This window comes from Scatophagus argus, chromosome 18 (genome assembly GCF_020382885.2).
Source record: "Scatophagus argus isolate fScaArg1 chromosome 18, fScaArg1.pri, whole genome shotgun sequence".
NCBI lineage: Eukaryota > Metazoa > Chordata > Actinopteri > Scatophagidae > Scatophagus > Scatophagus argus.
Genome location: NC_058510.1, coordinates 21,668,120 through 21,676,048, shown reverse-complemented (window position 1 = coordinate 21,676,048; position 7,929 = coordinate 21,668,120). Strand labels below are relative to the sequence as shown.

The following is a 7,929-nucleotide window of genomic DNA, read 5'->3' as shown; positions in this document are numbered from 1 at the left end:
TTCAAGACTTTTTTGGAGCAATCAGAGACAGATTTTGGTGACATCATATACTTCACTGCCATCAGGTGGCTGAGCAGAGGTGCCATACTGAAGCGTTTTTGTAACCTGAGGAAAGAAAGAAGAGAGTTCCTGGAGTCAAAATGACAAGATGTTACACAGTTAAGTGACACTACATGGCTCTGTGACCTAGCGCTCCTTGTTGACCTGAATACTTGTCTCAGCGATCTCAATGTGAAGTTGCAGGGCCATGGGAAGCTCATTTCCACACTATTTGACAACATCAAAGCTTTCCAGCGAAAACTTCAACTGCTGCAGGGACAGCTCAAGAAGGGGGATCTAACCCATTTTCCCAACTGCAAGGTACTGGTAGATGACACAGACACAGATGGGTGCCACGTTTTATGTCACCTCCGTTCAGACAAGAACCATAACCATAACATCATCGTAAAACTCAGAGAGGGTTTCGACCATCGCTTCTCTGACTTCAGGGACCATCAGAAGTCATTCAACCTCTTCCAAAATCCTTTCTCATGTGTCTCTGAGGAAGAGCCTGGAGAAATGTAGTTTGAGCTCATCGACCTGCAGGAGAGCTCTGAGGCCAGAGCAGCATATTCTGACAAGAACCTCATCGAGCTCTACAAAGGACTTTCCCCATCCACATACCCTGTACGTCGCCAGCATACTATCAGAATAGGCTCTTTATTCGGAAGCACATACATTTGTGAGAAGATCTTCTGCACCTCGGCCATCAACAAATCCAAGCTGAGATCCAGGCTGACAGATGGCCATCTACATGATGTCCTTCGTATTGCAATGACAGAGATGGAGCCAGACATCAGAGGAATCGTGGCCAACTGAAAACAGCACCACAAATCCCATGCCAATAAATAACAGTATGTTAAATTAGTAACAAATATTCAGTGTGACTTCATGACAAGCTTATTGATGATAGGCAATGATAGATATTGATGATGATGACAACTTGTTTTCCTGTGGTGCTTTGGTAGCTGGAATTGCAAATTGCTTTTTTGTATGAGAAGTACTATACAATAAAGTTTGATTGAATTGAAGACAAATGCAATAATTAATACTATGCACTGTCTGGATAAAATATAATTAAATAGCCATCAAGCAAAGCAGAACTTTATCTCATATCTGTTATTTCTCTTTATGTTTCTAATATCCTGCTTGAAGAAACTTTTATTATACGTCTTAGTTGCCATAGTGTTCGGTAATGTATTTCACATATGTGTGTAATATTTTAGTCTTTTTGATCAGACAAAAATCCACAAGGAATAAGCTTGCTGTACCTCTGCCTCACAGACAGGGGCAATAGTGAGCCTGAAGGTCAAGAGTTTAACACGTGGTTTACTTTTGCTAAAGTTAAAACAACAACAACCAAACAATCCATTACACTGTTTTTTTCGCTAGCTTGCCTGTTTCTAAAACATGTTGGAGCACAGTTTTTACATGGTCGAAGTGCAAATTGAAATGGTCTCTCTTTGCCATAAATGACTGGAGAATTTTTATGAACTGATTCATTTTATTCAACACTACTGAAATCTATTGCCTGTGCCTTGCCTATTGAGTATACCAAACTCCATAAGTGAAGACTTTTCATCCCTGATGTGTCGGTGATGGCACGTTTGTGCAAGCACACTTTGGATTACCGTAATTACTTAAAAGTTTGCTCCATCTGGAAAAACGTTTTCTAAAAGCTGAGACATTGCACTTTACAGTCAATATGGTGTCATTACGGTAATTGCACTCGGAAGCCCACGAATAGCCCCGTTGTTTCTGGGGATGAAAGAGAGCGGTGAAAGATAACATTTACAAGAGCAAGAAAAGAATAAAGTTGTCAGCAAAACGACCCTCCCGTGTGATAAAACCTCCATGGAGATTTAGAGAGGTTTTGAAACCAAAGGAGCAACTTCTGGCGAGGAAAGGTAACGTTAGACGAGCTGACTTTCTGGATGAATGAAGCCCTCACTAGCTAGTTTTTACTTTGTATATATTATTGTATGTGTAAACCAACGCTTGTATTGTGTGGTGACTGTTTTAGAACAGTGTACTAAGTCTTTTAGTTTGTGCTTGTCACAAATGGGCGTCGTGGCTGACGCAGAAAACGGCTGAACCCCGATGCAGAGTCAAAAAGGCAGGCAGGCAGGCGGGCGAGGTACAGGTCCAAACTTTTAGTCTTTCATTATTAAGGCAAGAAACTCAACAAAGCACACACTTACTGTGGTAAGGGATGATAGAAAAACTAAGACAAAAACTCCTGGCCTGGCATGGCATGGCATGGCATGGCATGGCATGGCAAGACAATGGTCTCCTGGCATGAACTAAAGACAATACAAAAACGCTCTGACCAAGGTGACTGGGAAGACAAGGACTAAATAGACACGACAACGAGACACAGGTGACACACATTAGGAGAGAGAAAGCAATCATTAAAACCAAAAGCAAAGCTACATGAAAACAGGGCACACAGGGGAAGAGACACTTTCAAAATAAAACAGGACATGACAAAAACCTTGAACATAACAAATAGAAACACAAGAAACATGGCATGTGGACTCAAAACCAAAAGACAAAGCATAGCAAAAAACACCAAGCATGACAGTACTATGTGCGCATATTTGTACTTTCAATGCATGCGCCATGTTTCGAACTGTGCAATGCGTTAGGCAAATTTTTAGAATAGTGTAACGTTACCAAGTCTTGTTTGTATGTTCAGTTCAGTTTATTTTTGTGACAGTCACACAACATAATACTCTACACCTTACAAAATGAACAGTCAATGTGAGACTGAAACAGGCAAAAGCAGAAAGCTTGTATGCCTAAAATATACTATACATTTACATCAAATATAAGTTACCTTATAATGTATGTATATATTTATGTTTGTCCAGGAACAGCTATACTGTGTATGTGCTATGAAATGAAAATAAATTGTTCACATTGCTGTGACAAACTCCTTTGTCATCCACAAGACTCGCTGTGCCACCCTGCAGGAGAGGCCTATGACCCGTCAGTAGTTCCAGGAGGAGCTTACTGCACACCTCCTTGGGGTTGACTTGAAAGGTGGCCTTCAGAAGACCCCAGGTCAGCACCTACCTGTCCCCACAAGCAACTGACAGACCAAAGGGCATAGAGCCAGCATGGGGCGACGGCGCTACAATCTCTGCACCAAGAGCACTCCCTGGAAGTGTGAGACCTGTGATGTGGGCCTGTGTTTGTAGCCAGACAGAAACTGTCACTGGCAGTACCACCAAGGACTTTCAGGAGGCAGGGAGGAGGGAATTGCCCTGTATAATAAAAAACGCCTGTACATAGTTTACATTTTATGCACTGTTTTTGCACATTTAGAGACAAAGAATCAGAAATTTTATTGTAAATAGTTTTATACTTGTCAGATTTAAAATTTTAACATACAAAACCTGTTGTTCATGTTCAATTGCATTGTTTTTCCTACTAAAACTCTTAAAATCAAATTTTGAATTTTTTGTTTTTCTTCATTTTAAACTGCTGTTACACTCTTGTGACATGTAGTAAATTGTAAATTACTGCTAAATATTGAAAAGTCCAAGTGTTCTGGGAAAAGGGGCAAAGAACTTATTCAAAGGACATTTTCTGACCCTTTCATAGTCAAAATAAGCAAAAAAAATCCAGGTGTGCCAAGACAGATACTTCAAAAAAGGGACAGATTCAAAGATAAATTAACAGGACTTTTGCGGGAGTTTGAGCACAGCTTTCAGATTTTTGGAGAACTGGAGAAAGACTTCAGAGTGTTTTGCTCATCATTCACTGTGAATGCCTCTGATCTGCCTGTCAACATTCAACTTGAACTAATAGACTTGCAGTGTGACTCGAATTTGAAAGGCAAATTTGTCGCAGCTGACTTGGACACATTTTATAAGCATCTCTTACCAGGTTACCCCAACTTGACAGCGCTTGCTGCAAAAGTGTTGTGCATGTTTGGAATCATGTATCTTTGTGAGCAGGTTTTCTCGGTAATGAATATAAATAAAACAAAGCTGCGCTCAACGCTCACGCACAAACACCTGAATGACATCCTGAAACTGGTTGCCACACAGGATGTGACGCCTGATGTTGATGGACTTGTGAAAGCTAAAAGACGCCAGGTTTCAGGAGTAAAATAAACAGTGGGTAACCCCATTAAAATGATGCAGAGGACACTGCTCCCTGATGTAGTTCTGTGAAAATGAATGTATGTGGAGATTTAAAGAAAGTGAACAGTGTGTGATTTACTGTAATAATACCAGTTGCTTCAGTTGATAACTGGTTTGCATTGTACATACATTGCAGAGGTGTAGCCTAGAAGGCAGGGAGTAACTCAACCTTCTTCTATCTTAGTTTATATTAGGGGTGGACAATTATTTTTTCCATGGGGCCATATGAGAAACAGAAAACACTGTGAAGGGCTAGACCAAAAGACTGAACTCAATTCTGCATATTACTAATTGTATTTCTTTATAAAAAGCAGTAAATAGCATTGTTTTCACAGGCTGGTAAGAGTATGTTATAGTTAGGCAATAAAAAGTGAAGTTGCCTTGTAAAAATTTAATTTATTCAGTCAAAATTCACAAAACAATGGTACACAAAATATGAACTTTTTTTTTTTTTACCATTTGTGACTCAAATTAGTGAACATTTTCAGTCAGTCACAAAGACCGACATTTTTCCCTGTAAGATTTGGACAACCGTCCGTTGTGACACCTGCCAGTCCGTAATCTTGAAGTCCTGCGTTATCCCACGGACAAATACCAGTAACTGAGCTGTGTCGCGAACATCACAGCTCTCGTCCAAAGCCAAGGAGAAAAAGTCAAAACTTGCCACTTCACATTGCAGCTGAAGCTCCAGATTCCCCGCAATGTCCTCGACCCTTCTCGTCACAGTTCGCCTGGACAGTGGGTCATGTTCAAATGCTTCTTTTTTTTCCAGGGCATATTAGTGCTTGACAAATTCTCGGTCCGAGAATGGCTTACTGTTTTTAGCGATTTTGTGGGATATAACAAAGCTAGTCTTGGTTGCTGCATCCTGGATGCGGGAAGCTTGGTAAAAAAAAAAAAGCCTTGCTGCTTTTGCAGCTTAGCTAGCAAAGCTTCCGATGTCCGCGCCCTTTCAGCATCACAGTTCTCTGCGTGTTTCGTCTGGTAATGCCGACTCAAGTTGTAGTCTTTAAACACGGCTATCTGGTCCCCGCAAACTAAACACACGACTTTACTTCTGACTTCAATAAATAAATACTTAGCAGTCCAATTTTTTTGTTAAAAACCTTGCATTCGACATCTACCTTTATTTTTTAGCTTGATCGGACATTTCTGGGGCTAACAACGTCTTCTGACAACGATCCAATGATATGCACGTCTGAAGCCTACGTATCGTGTCAGTGAATAAATTCAACTTCGAAATAAAAGTATGGCAGCGTTATGCATATGTGAAATCAAAAAACATGTTTATTTGATCATTTCCAAATAACCTTACACTGGCTGGTCAGAGTAAACCAAAGGGCCGTATGCGGCCCAGGGGCCGTAAAATTCCCAGGTCTGGTTTATATGGTTTGATGAGTTAGTGCAGGATTAAAATGTTGAAATGACAAAATAAGGTATTTGGTACTGTCTGAGAATTAGTGTTTGAAACGGATTAGTTTGAGATCTCTGACATTTGTTTCAGATTAAACTTTAAAGAAAACTTTTTTAATTAAATATGAATGATAAGAAATCTTATTCTAATTTTAATAAGAAAAGCAAAAAATCCCACAGATACCTAGCAGAGTTGTTTGTTTGTGTTCAATCTGAGATAACCTGTGACTTAAAGTTGTATGCCTTTGTAGATACACTGACACAAAGTTTCAGTTCCAATCACTGAAGCATTGTGTTCTTGAAATTGCACCAATTTTTTTCCTGTGTTTTGTCAAGAGGGTTGTTTGTGATGTGCACATTTTCAGAATATGCTCATTCTATTTTGGACTGAATTAAAACAAAGAAAACAATCTGAAAATGTTGTTATTTTTAAGTGATTATCCATGATTTTACTGGTCTGGCCTACTTATGAAAATTTTTTCCTCCATGTGGCCCCTGAGCTAAAATGAGTTTAACACCCCTGCTTTAAATAGTCCTTCAACCTCATATTTCTTTTTAAGATCAAATTTTATCCTGTTTGGCCCGGGATATAAAATTTGATTTGAGATTTGGCCCCTGAGCTAAAATGAGTTTGACACCTGTACAGTCATGGGTGTATAAGGTGTAAAGCAGAGGACTCAGTACACAACCCTGGGGGGTGATGGGATCCCAGCCTAAATGACTGTGGACAGTCTGTTAAAAAGTCTTTGATCCATCTGCATGTGTGGTGGCTGACACCCAGGCTGTGAAGTTTGGACACTATTCTTCTGGGGACGATGGTGTTAAATGCGGAACTAAAATCTACAAACAGCATTTTATATTTATAAGAGCTAGGTTGTGGAGAGTGTGGAGAGCTGCGTTGATGGCATCCGATGTTGACCTGTTGGCTCTATATGCAAGCTGATGCTCATCTAAACTGTGGGGAAAGTAGGATTTAATGTGCTTTAAAACCCACCTTTCAAAGCACTTAATTATGGTGGAGGTACGATCCAATGTGTAGTGTTGAAGCACACTTGCTTCCCCGAGCAGGTTGATTAGAGAGAGTTAAAACAGAGTCGTTGAATAGCCTTAAAACAGAGTTATTTATTTAGACACAAAGATCTTTGGAGATTCCACCACAGAGTACTTGTCCGAGATCCAAGTGGGATCTAAAGCACTCAAGGAAGTACATCATTATATATACTTTAAGATAACACCGGTTGCTAGTCTCAACACCTTTACACTCAAGCCAGAGGGGAGGGGTGGTGTATCAGTGTCTTCGCCCGTCGGTCAGAGTGACTTGAGATATGGTGTCCTTCTCCTACTATGCATGATGCCTCTATCTCCCTAAGAGTGTGCAGTACTGAGACAAACAACCAGTTCTACATGATTATAACATTATGAATTATACCAAAGCATATAACAGAATAAGGCACAGTAAATATTTATTAATCCACAGTAGTCATTTAACCTGCTGACAGATGTTTTCTTGGGGACAGGCACAATGGTGGTAGATTTTTATGGCCCGTGTAGGAGGACAGAGAGAGATTGAAGATGGAAGTCACAGTCACTTCAAAGAAATGGTTGACCTCCTCAGCCAGGTTACTGTGGTTGAAGTTTGTAAGGTGCTGGATGCCCTGCCAAACACACCAGAGGTGTCCGTTGCTGAAGTGTCCCTTGGTCTTCCTCCTGTAGGCTGCTTTTGCCTGCTTGGTGCCTTTCTTTAAGGTGGATTTTGCAATGCTGTATAGTGCCACAACAACCACTCCGAGAGCAAAGCTGCTGCATACGTGTGTGCCACCATATTATTGATGCTTTCGTTCTACTATTCTACTTCTACTGATCTTTTAAAAAATTAGGAGTAATGACAATATTATGCTATGCTAGAGTAATTTGGGGGAAGTCTGTATCAAATAGCCTACAATCAACATTCTCTGTTCATTCCACGTCCCTAAGGTGTTTGGAATAGTAGACAAGACAAGACAAGACAACTTTATTTGTATAGCACATTTTTACAAGCAGTTTGTCTCAAAGGACATAACATAACATCAGCAACATCCTCTGCCCTTTGACCCTCACATCGACTAAGGAAAAACTCCCAGAAAAACCTTTAACAGGAAAATATGGAAGAAACCTCAGGGTGAGTAGTAGTTGTAGGAGTTCTAAATGATGAGTCAGTTGCAGTATTTAATGCAAGTGTTAGCTGTTTCTAACCTGCATAAAAAGAAATGACACAATCAATAGAAACAGTCATTAAAATCATTTTCAGTTAAAAGTGTTAATTTTTTTCATTGCAATTTTCCAT

At 40.0% G+C, this 7,929-nt stretch overlaps 1 long non-coding RNA gene across 1 annotated transcript; it reads left to right on the top strand.

Annotated features, from left to right (window-relative positions):
* Positions 1 to 1,752: 1,752 nt before the first annotated feature.
* On the top strand, positions 1,753 to 3,494 carry LOC124049214. Its single transcript, XR_006841370.1, has 2 exons — positions 1,753 to 1,946; positions 2,994 to 3,494. It is a non-coding gene; the product is annotated as an uncharacterized LOC124049214 (long non-coding RNA).
* The last annotated feature ends 4,435 nt before the right edge of the window (positions 3,495 to 7,929 follow it).